The sequence below is a fragment of the Micromys minutus genome (genome assembly GCF_963924665.1).
Source record: "Micromys minutus genome assembly, chromosome: 3".
In the NCBI taxonomy this organism is placed as follows: domain Eukaryota; kingdom Metazoa; phylum Chordata; class Mammalia; order Rodentia; family Muridae; genus Micromys; species Micromys minutus.
Window position 1 is genome coordinate 40,459,223 of NC_137972.1, and position 16,200 is coordinate 40,475,422.

The following is a 16,200-nucleotide window of genomic DNA, read 5'->3' on the forward strand; positions in this document are numbered from 1 at the left end:
AAAACTTTTTGCATGAAGGGGTGTTGAATTTTGTCAAATGCTTTTTCAGCATTTAGAGAGATGATTGTGTGTTTTTTTTTCCTTTGACTTTATTTATATAGCTGATGACACTGATGGGTTTCCATATATTGAACCATCATTGCATTCTTGGCATGAAGCCAACTTGATCATAATGAATGATTATTTTGATGGGTTCTTGGATTTGGTTTGCAACAGTTTTATTGAGAATTTTTGCATCAATGTTCATGAGGGAATTTGTCTAAACTTACCTTTCTTTGTAGGGTCTTTGTGTAGCCTATGAATGAGTGTAATCTTGGCTTCAAAGAATGAGTTGGGTAGTATTCCTTCTGTTTCCATTTTGTGGAACAGTTTGGAAAGTATTAGTATTAGATCTTCTATGAAGGTCTGATAGAATTCTGTATTAAACCCATGTGGTCCTGGGCCTGTTTTGGTTGGAAGTCTTTTGATGACTGTTTCTATTTCTTTAGGGGTTATGTGGCTATTTAGATGGTTTATCTTATAACTTGTTTCTCTGTTCACTTTCTGCTTTCATGATCTGTCCATTGATGAGAGTGGGGTGTTAAAATGACCCACTATTATTGTGTGTGGTGCAACATATGCTTTGAGATTTAGTAGAGTTTCTTTTATGAAAGAGAGTATTCTTGTATTTGGAGCCTAGATATTCAAAATTGAGTCATCATCTTGATTGATTTTTCCTCTGATAAGTAAAAAGTGTCTTTCCTTGTCTTTTTTCTGATGACTTTTGGTTAAAAATCTATTGTATTCACTATTAAAATAGTTACTGCAGCTTATGTCTTGGGACCATTTGCTTGGAAGATATTTACCAGCCTTTTACTCTGAGGTAGTGTCTGTCTTTGTCTCTGAGATGAGTTTCCTGTATGCAGCAAAATGCTGGATCCTGTTTATGTATCCAGTCTGATAGTCTATGTCACTTTATTGGGAAATTGAGTCCATTGATGTTAAGAGAGATTAAAGAATACTGATTGTTTTTTCCTGCTATTTTTGTTGTTAGAGGTGGAATTATGTTTGTGTGTTTTTCTTCTTTCCTGTTTATTGCAAGAAGATTAGTGTTTTGATCTTCCTATGGTGAAGTTTCTGTCTTTTTAGTTGTCGTTTTCCATCTATTATTCTTTATTTTGCTGCATTTGTGGTCACACATTGTATAAATTTGTTTTTTTTTCCTGCAATACCTTGGTTTTTTCCTTTATGGTAATTGATAGTTTTGCTGGATATATTAACATGGTCTGACATTTGTGTTCGCTTAGCATCTGTAAGGTGTCAGTCCAAGATCTAACTTTCACATTCTCTGTTAAAAAGTCTTGTGTAATTTTGATTGGTATGCTTTTATATGTTATTTGTTAGTATTCTTTCTTTGTTTTGACTGTTACATATAGGCAACATTTTTTTTTTTTGGTCCAATCAATCTGTGGTTCTCTAGGCTTCTTGTATGTTCCTGGTCATCGCTTTCTTTAAGTTAGGAAAGTTTTCTCTATAATTTTTTTTGAAGATATCTACTGGTCCTTTTAGTTGGGAGTCTTCACTGTCTTCTACACCTATTATCCTTAGGTTTGGTCTTCTTATTGTGTGCTGGATTTCCTGGATGTTTTGGTTTAGAATTATTTTGATTTTGCATTTTCTCTAATTGTTGTATCAATTATTTATATGGTATTTTCTGCTACTGTGATTCTGTCTTCCATCTCTCATATTGTGTACATGATGTTAGCATCTATGACTCCAGATATCTTTCTTAACTTTTCCAAATTCAGGGTTGTTTCTTTTTGTAATTTCTTCATTCTTTCTATTTCTGTTTTGAGTTTCTTCACCTGTTTGTTTGTGCTTTTCAATAACTTCAACTTGTTTGCCCATGTTCTCCTGGTTTTCCTGTATTTCTTTAAGTGTGTTATCTATGTGCTTCTCAAGGATCTCCATCTTCATCATCATGAAGTATGATTTTAAGTTTAAATCTTGTTTTTCTGATGAGTTGAGATATTCATTAATTGCATATGGTGAGGCATTTTTTTCAAAAAAATTTCAAAAAAAATTGCCAGGCTGCTTGGTTTCTGTTTCTTTGATTCTTGTGCTTGCCTCTTGCCATCTTGCTATTGGTGATCTAGGTGATGTTGTTTTCTCTTACTGGAGCTTGTCTCTTCTGTGGGTCTCTGTGCCCATGGTCTTCAGAGGGATATTCTTCCTGGGTGTTCTGTTCTCTGTGTAGGCTATGAGTTACAAATTCAGTGCCCAGACCTGATGCAACTTGGGCTGGAGGTGTCTGTTTACAGGAAGCACTGCCCCCTGCACCCTGTGTGTTCTGGGTGGCCTATCCCAGGTTGACAGTGGAAAGGGAATGTGGACTTGCTCCCGTGCTCAGGATTGAGAGCCATCCTGTGGCTCTTCCAACTGCCTAGCAACCTGAGGGTAAAACACCAGTCTGTGAGTTCTGTTAGCAATGGGCTGGCTCTAGCTCTGGGTGCAGACGGAGGCCAGTGGGCTCAGTAGGGAGAGCAGGCTTGTGTCTCCCCTGGGCTCTCAGTTCTCTGCAAGCAGGCACTGAGTCCTGTGGGCAGTGTGCTTGATCTTCCTGTGTCTATTCTTTCAGCTTTATGTATGGACATAGTGAAGCTTTGAAACAGAATCACAAGTGCTCTTTCAAAATGTGCCACATACTTTCTATCAAAGAATTTAAAATAAAATCTAAATTTAAATGAATAACTATATTTTCTCATTTTGTTTGCAAATATTCTCGTGTAATAATTTTAAGCTGTAGGTTAGAATTAGTATATATATATTTATTTGTATATATTATATATTAGACACACACATACACACACACACATTATATATATATATATATATATATATATATATATATATATATATATATATATATATATATATATATATATATATATATTCCACACTGGTAAGTGTCCTGGTACTAGTAAAAAATCTTTAGACATTGCTAAATTTGATTCTTCTCACAAAACAAGGAAGCATATATCCTCATTGTTCTGGTTATTTTTATTTCTCAACTTGACATATCTTAGAGTTATTTAGGAATAGAAATCTCATACCTCTATCAGATTACTGGTACACTGGTCTGTGAAATACTTTTTAATTGCTAATTATATGAATGTGTATCCTACTGGGGGAAGTGTCACACTGGGTAGGTGTTCCTAAGTAGTATACACAAGTAAGCCAACCAGAGCAAACCATGAGGAACATAAGCAACACTCCTTCCTGGCTTCTGCTTTACCTCCTGCCTAGAGGTTTCTGCCTCACCTGACTGTGACCACAGATATGTATGTCCAATAAGCACTGTCCTCCCCAAGTTGTTCTTGGTGTTAGCTAAGAAACATAGCTAGGACACTTGTTATGAGCAGCTCTCACTGATAAACTAGAGGGTCAGAAATGTATGATTTATGTACAGTGATATGACTGTATTTGTTCACAAACCAAAACCGGTTTACATCTAAATCAAATGATAAATCCTGGTATACATGCTGCCAATTTTTATAATTCTCTTTTTTTCTAGACCATGATGTCGAAGTCCATGTATGTCTATGAAATGGAATATTTATGAACACTGATTTGACAATTAAATCTTTATTTTTCAATAGACGTAAATGTTACTATTATCATTAACATTACTACTACTGCTAGTCAAGTTCTTCTGAATCAGTTAATTCATGTATCAAAGCTTTACTTGAAGCTGGGTGGCCTCCACACTACAATTATAAGTGAAATCGAAGCCATTACCTGTTTTTACTTACACTTTTATTGAAATACAGCCACAGCTATTTATTAGCCTGCTGGCGATGGAGGAGACAGCAAAGTAGCTCTGGAAGATCTCACACTGCTTGTATGGGTGAAAAGAATTATTGGTCCATTATGGAAACAGTTGCTGCTCACTGATCTAATCAATTTCTTAGAAAATTATGATGAGGTAATGTTTAAACTTTTACTACTTTGTAAAATTTATTCTGAAGCAAATCTACTTTCTGCAGGGGTTAAAACATGTCCAATTGTCTTAGGTAGTAAGACAGTAGCAGGTTAGGAAGACAAAACAGAAAAGACTCCACATAGAGGCACATAGCCATTTTATGCATTTTTTTTTTGAGTTTCACATTTAGATAACAAATCTACTTAAAATCATTTGACACAAATTGTAAAGCAAACTCTGAGCTTTTAGAGCCCTCTGGGAATCATTTGTTTGATTCATTGGCTGTAAAACAGATGTCCTCACATTAGGACTTCGAGGTCCATAAAATGTGCTAAGTTCTAGAAAGGCATCTAAAAGAGAGATCATAAAGATAGTCTGTCATCACATGAATCTCTCCGTGAACTCTTCTCCCTACTTACTGAACCATATTATATCTCTTTTGTATATATATATTTTAGGTTTTCTCATTTTTCATTAATTCGTTTATTCTTTTTCTATCCCAATCACAGACCTCCTTCATCCTTTCCGCTTGTTTCTACCCTTAAAACCTCTCCCTCCATTACTCTTTTTCTTTCTGTCTAGAGAAGGGGAAGCCCCCAATGTTCTGATCATTTTTTTCTGACACTCACCTACAAAGAGAAGCAATCACTGACTCATTTTCTTTTGAAATACTATTACCATATCATAACCATCCACAATTAAAAATTAGAATGCTGTTGCACATAAAACATTAGAGAGAGTCACTGATACATGTAAAAGATTTTATAATGTGGTAAGCAACAGAGCACAGGTTGGTTTAAATTTGATTTTATCCTGAGCTAGTAAAATGCTCATTATATTCTTTAGCAAAATTGGAGAATATCTGTAAGCCACTGTCTCCATTTACAAGTGAGTGCAGAGGGTGAACAAGTGAGGTTCGAAGTGTGGTGTGTTGTGAAGGCAGTGTTCAATAGTTAGTGGCACAAAATATATTTCCCTTGTGATGCTTTCTATTTATAGTCAGATTATTATGAAGTAGTCAGATTGCTACAGGATGGCTTTACTGTCATTGTAAAGTAAGCTTCTATGTAGGTGTTAATATCAACGTAAACCAAGGCAAGGAGGAACAGGCCACTGCTTGTATATATTATTAGTACTTACCCTTATAACTAGAATTGTATGTCCTTCTAAAATTCATATGGTGATATCCTAAACCTAAAGTATTAGAAAATGGAACTCCTATTAGCCAAATAGTGCAGGATAATCATGCTACTATCTACAAACTCAAGGAAACTGGGTAAGAAGAAGGTCTAGAGGGAGCATGCCCAAATCTTACTCTGAAGGGAAAAAGAAATAGTCACCTGAGGTGAATGGAGAAATGGAACCTAGTAGGAGAGGGAGTGAGCAGGGAAATGAAGATGGCAATCAGGTGTGGGGAAAAGGGATGAGAGTGGCCTGCTAGTGAGAATAGAAATGGGGGCTCATCTCTGGCATGATGAGGGCTGAGATGGGATAGGATAAAGGTATCCCTCTACCTAAGATATGGGGGGGGTGATACTAGCATAGATTTCTAACAGAGTGGGATATATATACTAAACTGGACAACTCCTGTAGAAAGACAGGATTTCCTAAGGAGAGAGGGGGGCATCAATACATCCATAAAACATTCAACTCAAAATTTGTCCTGCATGTAAGATATACAAGGATTATGATGCAGTGGAGATTGGGGGTAAAACCAACCAATGGCTTCTCCAAATTGAGTCCCATACTATGTGAGAGAGCCAACCACTGACACAATTAACAATACGTTTCTATGCTTGCAGACAAGAACCTAGAGTAACTGTCTCCTGATAGGCATTATTAATCAGTGTATGAAGGCAGATGCAGAAAACCACAACCAAATATACTTGGTCTGGTGAGTCTTTTAGAAGAGATGGGAATAGAAGTGAGCAAGCCAAAGGGATCAAAGATGCCACAAAATCTTAAAACATAAAAGAACCTGGGAAAATGGGTATTTCCTGAGCTAGGCACCAAGCAGGAAACATGCAGGAGTTGGATCTAGACTGTCTATACTTTTGTAGCAAATATGAAGCGTGGTATTCATGGTGTTTTCCTAACAAGTGGAATAGGTGCTGTCTTGGTCTCAGTCTCCTATCATTGGATCCTAGCCATTCTACTTAGACAACTCAGTTGGGCATCATAGGTAGATGTTGTTCTAGTCCTACTGGGAATAGATGCCCCAGGGTGTGGTGGTAACCAAGGAAGGCTTCCCTTCTCTGATTAGTAAAGGAGGAGGCAATGGGGTAAAAATTTGTAAGGTTACCACTGGGAAGAGTAAATAAAGGGGGCTGTGATGGAGACATAAAGTGAACTTAAAAAATAAAAAAATATGGAAGTCCTTGGAGTAGTTATTACATACCAAGGGCAATGCCCCACCTAGTAAAAATAATAGTAGATTTAAAAAGGATAAGCCCCGAAGATGAAGATGTAACTTTTCCTACTATGTAAGAAGTTAGTGGTATTAAACCAGAAATCTATTCCCTAAGAATCTACCAATGTGGAAAACCTATCTATGAACCTCTAAGCTACCAGAGCCGTGATATGAGTCCCTGTATTTTTATAATATTCTAGGCCAGTTGTACATCATTGTAGCATGAACTCACCAAGACACAATTAATAGTCTGTGAAAAGATTATTACGTAGCTTAAATATCATTAAATATTTAAAATTATTATAAGCAATTTTATTTCAAAGACTTTCTTAGTTTATGGATGATACAACTATTTATATTTGAATTTAATTAGTTCCTTTGTTTTTAAAGAACATGTCTAGGTTAGAATATATATACATATTAATGGACATATATAATATGTTTATATATAAGTATATATAACATATATAAACACACATATGAATATAAATATATATAAACATATATCTATGTATATATATGTGTGTGTGTGTGTGTTTACACTGACTACATTGAATATGTATTGATTTCTCAAAGTCAGTTGAAAGTTACAAAATATCATTTTTGTACAGTTAAAAATAAAAGCATGAAGTGGTTTGACACGCGCCCATGCTTCCCGCCGATATGAACAGGCGTGCAACAACCGGATTCTTCTGCAGACAACCTTTATTGTACAGAACTCTGAGCAGGGGACTTCTTGAGCAGGAAAATTCTGAGCCGGGGACTCCCTACCGGGGTCTACTGTATAGGCGACCTCTCATGTGCAGTCTCCCACGTGCGATCTCTCTGCCCAGTCTCTCTCCACGTGGGATCTCTCCGAAATCTCTCTTATCGGGTCCCTCTCCATGTGGGATCTCTCTGCCATCTCTCCACATGGGGTCTCCCGCAATCTCTCCACTATCTCCCTCTTCCCGTGGGGGAGAAATGCACTGCTATATATGCCTAGGAGACTCGTGTCACTACCTGATTGGTGTGCCCTCCATTAACTCAATAGTATGCCCCGAGAGCAGGCTATGATGTATGTGGTGCATGCACATTAAGTCTCTTGGCTGGGCAACAGCTCTGTTTGCTGAGTTCTCGGCGGGAAGCCGTCACCATGTTTGGGTGTGGCACAAATGGCTCCCTACATCTCCCCCTACATTCTTAAATAAAAACATGGCCGATCAACCATCAGGCTCTTGTTGGACCTTTAAGCCAAACAGAGGGAGAGGTGCCCATTTCGAGTGCAGCAAGAGCTTGTGCTATGACCACTTTGTCACGTTATTGTTGAGTACGGAGTTTGCACACCATCTAGAGCAGAAACACAGTCTCTGCACAAAAGCATGCCAAAATTACTTGATAAGGCAAGAGTTCTAATCCCCATAACCCTACTATCTCTGTGTCTAAGGACAAGTACAGTACATCAAAGGTTACAATGGTGACAAACAAACAAGAAAATAGTTTTGCATTAAGGCAAAAGGGCATCGGTTTTGGAAACACCAACAGAATCGCCCATCTCGCCTCTCCTCTGACTCTCTGGTTCCAAAGCATCAGGAGCAGGGCTGTCATCACCCCAAACTATCTAGCCCATCCCCTTACATAGAAATCTGTCCTCGCCTTGGACGTGGAGCTCCCTGATTGGTTGAAACTCATTAGCCCCTATGATGCCACGGGAGAGGCAGAGCTCAAGGAGTGGAAAGTTACCCAGCACGTGCGCACATGACTTGTTTACTGCTAACTCCAGCCGGATGTCAGCGCCATCTTGTAATGGAGAATGTGCAGGCAGCGCCCCACATCTCCCCCTATCTTTTATTCTTTAAGCAAAGTAGGACACCCATATTAGGAGGGCGGAGATAGAAGTCAAATCCTCATTAAGGTGTATAAAGACCATGTACAGGAATAACCACTAGAATTTTTGTAGCCTGTAGTACTCTTTACCTGTCACTCTGCCGTTTTTCTGAGGGAGGGACACTGGGGCAGGCAACCCTCATGCAAAATGACATACCTCCCAGAGATACCCCGAGACAAGGGGCTCTCAGTGCAATGCTTTGCTCGGCATCCCTCATGGGCTGCTCAAACCAGACACTCTAATCCTGTGCAATGAACCAAAGTTCTAGGAGTGCAACAGCTGCCTGGCCGGCGACTACTGCTTAAGCATAGACAACCAGATATCGGCTGATGCTCTATGTTCTAGAGGGACAAGCGCTTGGGCAATAACCACCTTGTCTCTTTTTGTTTGGGCCTTGAGCTTACAAACCAGCCAGAGAAGCAATGCAAGTCCGCAGCAAAGGATTTCTCCAAAGAGTCCCACCCCCACCCAAGTTGATATCGGTGGTGAAAAAACGTAGGGAAGACTGTAGCATCATGTTCCACTGGAATTGGTTTTGGAAACACCGGGTAGCACTCGACCTGTTAGACGTTCTGGGATCCAAATCGGGCTTTTTTTCTTCCTGTGGAAAAACACAAATAGCTCCCCTGGATTGTATTAAGATAGGATCCGGGCCTTTACAATTATCAGTGAGGACATCTTTCCATTTTACTAACTCTTTAGGTGGCACAGGCCATTGTCCATGGCGCTTAGCAGCTGAATGGCCATGAGCCTCCAAATATAAAAAATTTAAGGTAAGAAGTATAGTAGAAATTTTGGGTGTGGGGGGCACCTCTTCAATTCCCCCTTTGTTTGTTTAAATAAACCTTTAATGTGCGATGAGCACGTTCAATGATGCCTTGACCCTGAGGATTATAAGGCAATCCTGTCAGGAGTGAAACTCCCATGTGATGGCAAAATTCAAGCAATTTTGCTGTGGTATATTCAGGACCAATGTCTGTTTTTAACACTTTAGGAATGCCCCATGCACTCCATGCTTTAAGACAATGAGTAATAACATGAGAAGCCTTTTCTCCTGATAAAGGAGAAGCAAAGATAACTCCTGAGCAAGTATCAATGGACACATGTACATATTTTAATTTTCCGAAGGAGGGAACATGGGTGACATCCATTTGCCAATGCCTCTTTTGGGGATATACCTCATATCAGTCATCATCCCATGTGCAGGCAGGGAATAATTGTTCATAAGTTTAAGACCTAGTTCTGTTAGAATGTCTCTTTCCCATAGATTAACCAGTAGTGGAAGGACATACGGTGTAAAAGTTCCTTTCTGTCCCTCAGGGGCTTTCCATTTTAATAATTTAGAACTAATAGCAGGACTGGCTTCATAGCCGAGGCCTTGCAAAGAATGGGAAGATTGATTAACTGGCCACTTAGCAGGCCACCACCTAGTAGATATGATGCTTTTGTTTGCCCCAGAGTCCAAAAGTCCTTTAAAAAGTTTTTTTTTTAATCTCCAAATTTAGGTTGGTCAAGTATTTAAATCTACTAATAGATATGCTAAGTCAGTTCCTGAAGAACTGAAGCCTTGTTCCCTCTTTTCCCTTTGTTCTCCCTTCTTGCCCAGTTTGATGCAAATTGGGCAGGACTATTGGGGAGGATGAGCAATTGAGATGGGAAACAAACCCCTAGGGGAGGAGCACATGATCATTAGTTGGCCTTTATAATTTTGATCAATCACCCCAGGGTGTACTACCAAACCTTTAAGGGTGGCTGATGACCTTCCCAAAAGTAACCCTATTGTATTATAGCTGATAATGGCCCATTAAAGTCACAAGGGATAGGCTGAACTTTCATTTGTGGGGTCAGGACAATTCTGGTGGTGGCATGGTGGTCCAATCCCACGGAACCTGGAGTGGCTCTCCGCGGGGGTTCTCCTGCTCCCAGACTACTGGGGAGCTGGTTGCCCCATATATTTGAGGGCCCTTAACTGCCCAATGTACACCCCGAGATTGACAGCCAATCCAAGGATACAGGGCTGAATCTCTTCCTGTACAGAAAGGTAACCACCTAGGTTGGGCTGGAATAAACAAATTACCCTTTGGCTGGGAAATAGGCCAGCGACCGGCAATCCAGGTGGTATTAGACTATCCAGGTTTTTTGTATAATTAGCAGTGACTCTATAAGTTCGGACTGACTCTGCCAACTCTTTAACTTGCTTATGCTCGAGGCAGTGATCATCCTCAAACAAGGGAAACATTTGCCTGATGGTTTGGCATGTCTCCGGAGTACAAAAGAAATCGCACTTCCTCTCTGGGTAAAGCAGAAGAGCAGAGAGAGCAGCTGCTTTAAGAGCTTCCGGTTGTGTTACAGGAGTCCTCTGTCCGGGCTGAAACCTCTCCACCTCACATTCTGCTGCCTCCTCCTCTAAATCTTCCTCCACAGATTCAAATAATTCATCCTCTAATTTTTCTTCTGCCAGCTCTAAGGCCTTTTGTTCCTTTAGCGGATACAAAGCATTCTCTCCAGGAAACTTGTACTCTGTTTCCCCGGACAAGATCCTCTCTTTACCAGCGGTTTTTCCACCATTTGTTCCTTTAGCGGATACAAAGAGTTGGACTCTGGCGCAGTCCTCTCTTTTCCCGGAGGTTCTTCCGCCGCCACCTCTCCGATTCTGACTTGTTTTAAACATGTCTCTCGGAGACTACCTTTTTTAATTTTTTTTGCCATTTCTCCGTTTCTGACTTGTTTTGAACATATCTCTCGGAGACTACCTCCCTTGTCTCTTTCTTTATCACGTTCTGTTTCTGACCCACTCTATAGGTGCTGCCTGCTAACTTTCCATCTAGATAACTTCCACAACAGTAATGTTATAACAATTACCACAAATGCAAGCAATACTCCTTCTACTGCCGGAGAAAATCCAAGAAGAGACATGCCTAAGTTTTTGGCATGTTCTTTTGGCACCCCATAAAAGCTAAAGAGTGACATGTCTCTCAGAACTTACCTTTTAATTCTTCCACAATTCTGAATCTAGTTCAGAGGCCTGAAGGTTCCCCTGGGCGCTCCCGGGATTTCGGTACCACTTGTCACGTGCCCACGCTTCCTGCCAATAGGAACAGGTGTGCAACAACCGGATTCTTCTGCGGACAACCTTTATTGTACAGCACTCTGAGCAGGGGCCTTCTTGAGCAGGAAACTTCTCTCTGAGCCGGGGATTCCCTACCGGGGTCTACTGTATAGGTGACCTCTCATGTGCAGTCTCCCACGTGCGATCTCTCTGCCCAGTCTCTCTCCACGTGGGATCTCTCTGCCATCTCTCCACATGGGGTCTCCCGCAATCTCTCCACTATCTCCCTCTCCCTGTGGGGGAGAAATGCACTGCTATATATGCCTAGGAGACTCGTGTCACTACCTGATTGGTGCACCCTCCAGTAACTCAATAGTATGCCCCAAGAGCGGGCTATGACGTATGTGGCGCATGGGCATTAAGTCTCTTGGCTGGGCAACAGCTCTGTTTGCTGAGTTCTCGGCAGGAAGCGGGTGACATGTTTGGGTGTGGCACAAAGGGCTCCCTACAGTGGTTCTAAACTTAAATGATATAATTCATTAAGTCATAGTAAGTACAGAACAACAGTCCTCAGGGAAAGAGAATTCTACTAAACCTTCAGCCTACACCTGTAGTTATGGGTTCTGATTGATCTAAGAGTGACATTTTTTTCTACAAAACAAAGCAAAACAAAAAGCGTATATTTGACCACTTGGCCTTTAACAACAGTTGGAATCAAACCATTTTTACCTAACAATTCTATATCATCTTTCTCCCAGCTTATCATTCAGGCTCTTGATGTATTCAGCTGTACTATACTTGTGTATGCATTCCAAACTATTTGCCTATACTTGGTCTCCCATTTCACTCTCTCCCTTCCCCGACCCCTGTACCCCCCTGAGTGTGTTGTCACTCCCATTCTCTGTTTAACACACAGTCTCCTTCAGCATTCTATAGTTTTAAAGCAGTAATTTCATTATTTACAAGCTTCAGTAACTCCTTGCTGGCTCTGTGTGCGTTAGGTAAAGTCTTCTCCCTATCCCACTTCCTTGAGAAGCTAGCTAACAGTAGAAAGTTCTATATTGCTTTATTAAGAATATATATATATATATATATATATATATATATATATATATAGATAGATAGATGTGTGTGTGTATGTATGTATGCATGTATGTATATATACACACAAGAGGACATAAAGAGACAAAATTTAAAGCAGAGACTGAAGCAATGACCATCCAAAGACTGCCTCACCTGGAGAACCAGCCCATATACAACCAAAAAACCCAGAGAATATTTCTGATGCCAAGAAATACATGCTGACAGGAGCCTGATATAGCTGACCCCGGAGAGAACAGAACAAAGCCAACCATTGAACTGAGAATGGAGTCCCCATTAGTGGAATTACAGAAAGATTGAAGGAACTGAAGGGGTTTGCAACCCCATTAGAATAACACCAACCAACTAGAGATTCTAGGGATTAAAACACCATCCAAAGAGTACACTTGGACCGACTCATGACTCCAGCTGCATATGTAGCAGAGGGTGGTCTTGTTGAGCATCAATGGGGAGAAGACTTTGGTCCTGCCAATGCTCACTACCCCAGGAAAGGGGACTATCAGGTTGGGGAGGCGGGAGAATGTGGGAGGGTGGGAAGGCACCCTCACAGAAGCCAGAGGAAGAGGGGGATGGAATAGAAAGCTTATGGAAGGGAAGCTGGTAAAGGGATAACATTTGAAATGTAAATAGAATATATCCACTAAAATTAAAATAAAAAAAATAATGATAAAAGAGGCCACAAATTTGAAAGTTTTGAGAGGTTATAATTAATGGGTTAGAAAGAAGGAAGAGAAGGGTAGAAATGATATAATTATTTTTAACCAATTCATTTTTTAAAAAGAGGGATACATATACAGATATTTAAAGGCATTTTGGCATAACATTATATGAATATTTTTGTTAGTACTTAATGCTTTTAGAGGTTTGATAGCATGTATTGAAATCCCACTAGTTACCATAAGCATGAAGTACATGTAAGACAGAATGTAACATGGAAACAGATTTCTTTGAATACCAATAATTGCTACCATCTTAGCTCTTAGATTATTAATGATTTAAGGTCCAGGTGTACCACACTCTGAGAGGGTGCTATACATTTATTTTTCCCCTAAGAAGGACTGAGGCTTTCTTTCTTTTTTTTTTTATTTTTTGGTCTTTGTTTTTCTTGAGCTTCATATAGCCTGTGAGTTGTTTCTGGGGTATTCAGAGCTTATTCTACAATCTTAAGTATAAGTGAATAAAGAGTAAGAGAATATCCATCTTTCTCTGTTCCAAAAACTTGACAATGAATATTTTCTGGTCAGTGGTAACTTACTAGTCACCTGAGGAAATCTAGGGAAAATGCGTCATAATTCATGAAATAGGAATCACAACTACTCTCATGTATCTTTTTTAAAGCATGATCCCACACTATGCAGACTGCAGAAGATACCACCTGGGTTGGACAGCTCCATAAAAGCTCATTCCCTTGGGACTTGTGGAAATTACATTTAAATGCACAGTTACTAATACATAAACTCATCTACAAACTGTTTTGAGCTCCGGTAGACATCTGAGGGTTCCCTACCATCCTGTACTATAGAACTACAGATGTTTGATTTCACATGTATAGACATCTCTTTTATTAAGCTCGTGTTCTTGTGCTAATTATGTTAACTGTCTGCAGTGTCCCGCAGGCACACAGGACTAAAGGAAGCCCATACCCAGTTGTTCAATTGTTTTCTTTCTGGTCAATAAAGTTACCTGTGACTAAAGACTGGGCAGAATGATAGAGGTGGGACTTTTAGTCCTGGGAAAGGACTGAGGAAGGAGCAAGAGGGGATTCCGCTATAACTAGGGCATAGTAGACGTACCACTCCGGAAAGATGCAGGAGGGTGAGACAGCTGACATGGGTGCAGAGGGAAAGCTGCCCCAGGAGGTCTGCCCCGCAGGGTATAGAGCAGCAGAGAGAAAAGATACATTTAGTATCAACTCAGGAATGTTGGAGGGAAGTGTGTTAGCCACATGAGTTAGGGAGAGGCCCAACCATTGAGTTGTTTAAGGCATTTAAAATGTCTGTCTGTTGTCTTTCTTTCAGGAATCCAGAACATTGGGGTGATAGGCAGAAGCAGGAGGGCACCCAGCAGGAAGTATAATATACGCCGCAACAGAGAGCATGGTGAAGTTTTTCCTTTAAATGTGTTGTTTGGAGATCATTTGGGTTTGCTTTCTCTTGCTGCAATAAAAGAACATGACCAAAAGAAATAGTGAAAGAAAATTTTAATCTGGCCCATTATTAGTGCCCACTATAAAGAGAAATCAAGGAAAGATTCTTACTCAAGACAAGAAACTGGAGACAGGAACTAAAACAGAGGCTTTGTAGGAGCAATGGGTACTGACTTGCTTCTCTGAACTCACTTAGCTTGATTCTTAATGTTACCTGCCTACAGACAGCACTGCCTTCAATAGTCTGTTCCCTCTCACATCAATAATTAATCAAGAGAATGCTCAACCGACTGATCTACAGGTAAGACGATGCAGACATTCTCTCTCTTGAGGCTCTCACCTCCCAGATGGCTCTAACTTGTTACAAGTTTCAAATAATCTAACTAACAAAGGGACAATATTGGCTGACAACATTTGCTTCATTACTCTTCAGTTGAAGTCACAAAAGTATGTACCAGGTGAACGACATAACAGTGACAATGAAAAGAAGGGGATTATTGGTGAATCTGTGTCTATTTATCGGCAACCATAAGAAGCACATGGACAAAATCCACCGGCCCAACACCAATCCAGTTTTCTCTTCCTCTGTCTTCACTTACAAGTATTTTTGGCCCTTGATTTTAGGTTCCATGTCCTGCATGCTGTTGAGCTAAGGAAAGGATCCTTTTTCAAAGTCTCAAGAAATCTTTTAAAAACACTTAAAATTTAAGGTTAAATGTAGGTAAAAGCTTTTGATCAAAAGTGACAGCCTATGTGTGATTTATAATGAGAAATTTAGTCCCCCTAACGAAGTACAAAGAATAAATAAAACTTTATTCTTATTTTGTGAAACTAAATATGTTGCATTTACTTTGTTGAGGTAAATACACTCTAGTGACCTTCCAAAATACCTGGAAAGAATTATAAACCATTTATAGTTACTAAAATATACATTTTACTCTGAAATAGAAACTTATCCATCCATAAATTGCTTCAAAATTCTACATACTACTTCATATTCTTGTATATTAAATACAAAAGAAACATATGGATTCTTATGTCTAGTAGTAGGACAGACATCCATCTTTGTAATATTGTGGCCAGAGCTTGAAGCTACCTTTAGTTACAGGTTCTTTATGATAAACTGCTCTCTCATTTCTTCTGTAAAATAGACTTTACTTTGGAAAACAGAAAATCCACAAAGTAGCAATTTTTTCAATTGTTTAAAATATTATTGATAAGTGAAACTTGGTTTTTCTAGTTGAGTAAAAAAATCACTATCTTTGTCATCTCACAAACACAAGCCTCCCAGTTGTCATCACCCAAGAGGGGCATATTTTTTACAACTACTGAACCTGCACTGATGCATTATTTTCCTCAAGTTTTATACTGCATAATAAAGTTTACATGGATTTTAATTGCTTTTATGGATATGTTTTCCTATCCTAAATAAGCTACATGCATTAACTATTTGTTCTCCCTATCCAACAACTTCTGGCAACTTTTTTTCATTTTTATTTCATGTTATACATTAAAAACTCTAGTGGATCAAAGATAACCACATTAAACCAGATACACTGAAACTATTAGATGAGAAAGTAAGGAAAACCTTAGAACACATAGGCACAGGAGAAATTTTTCTGAACAAAACACCAATGGCTCAAGCTCTAAGGTCAAAGATTAACAA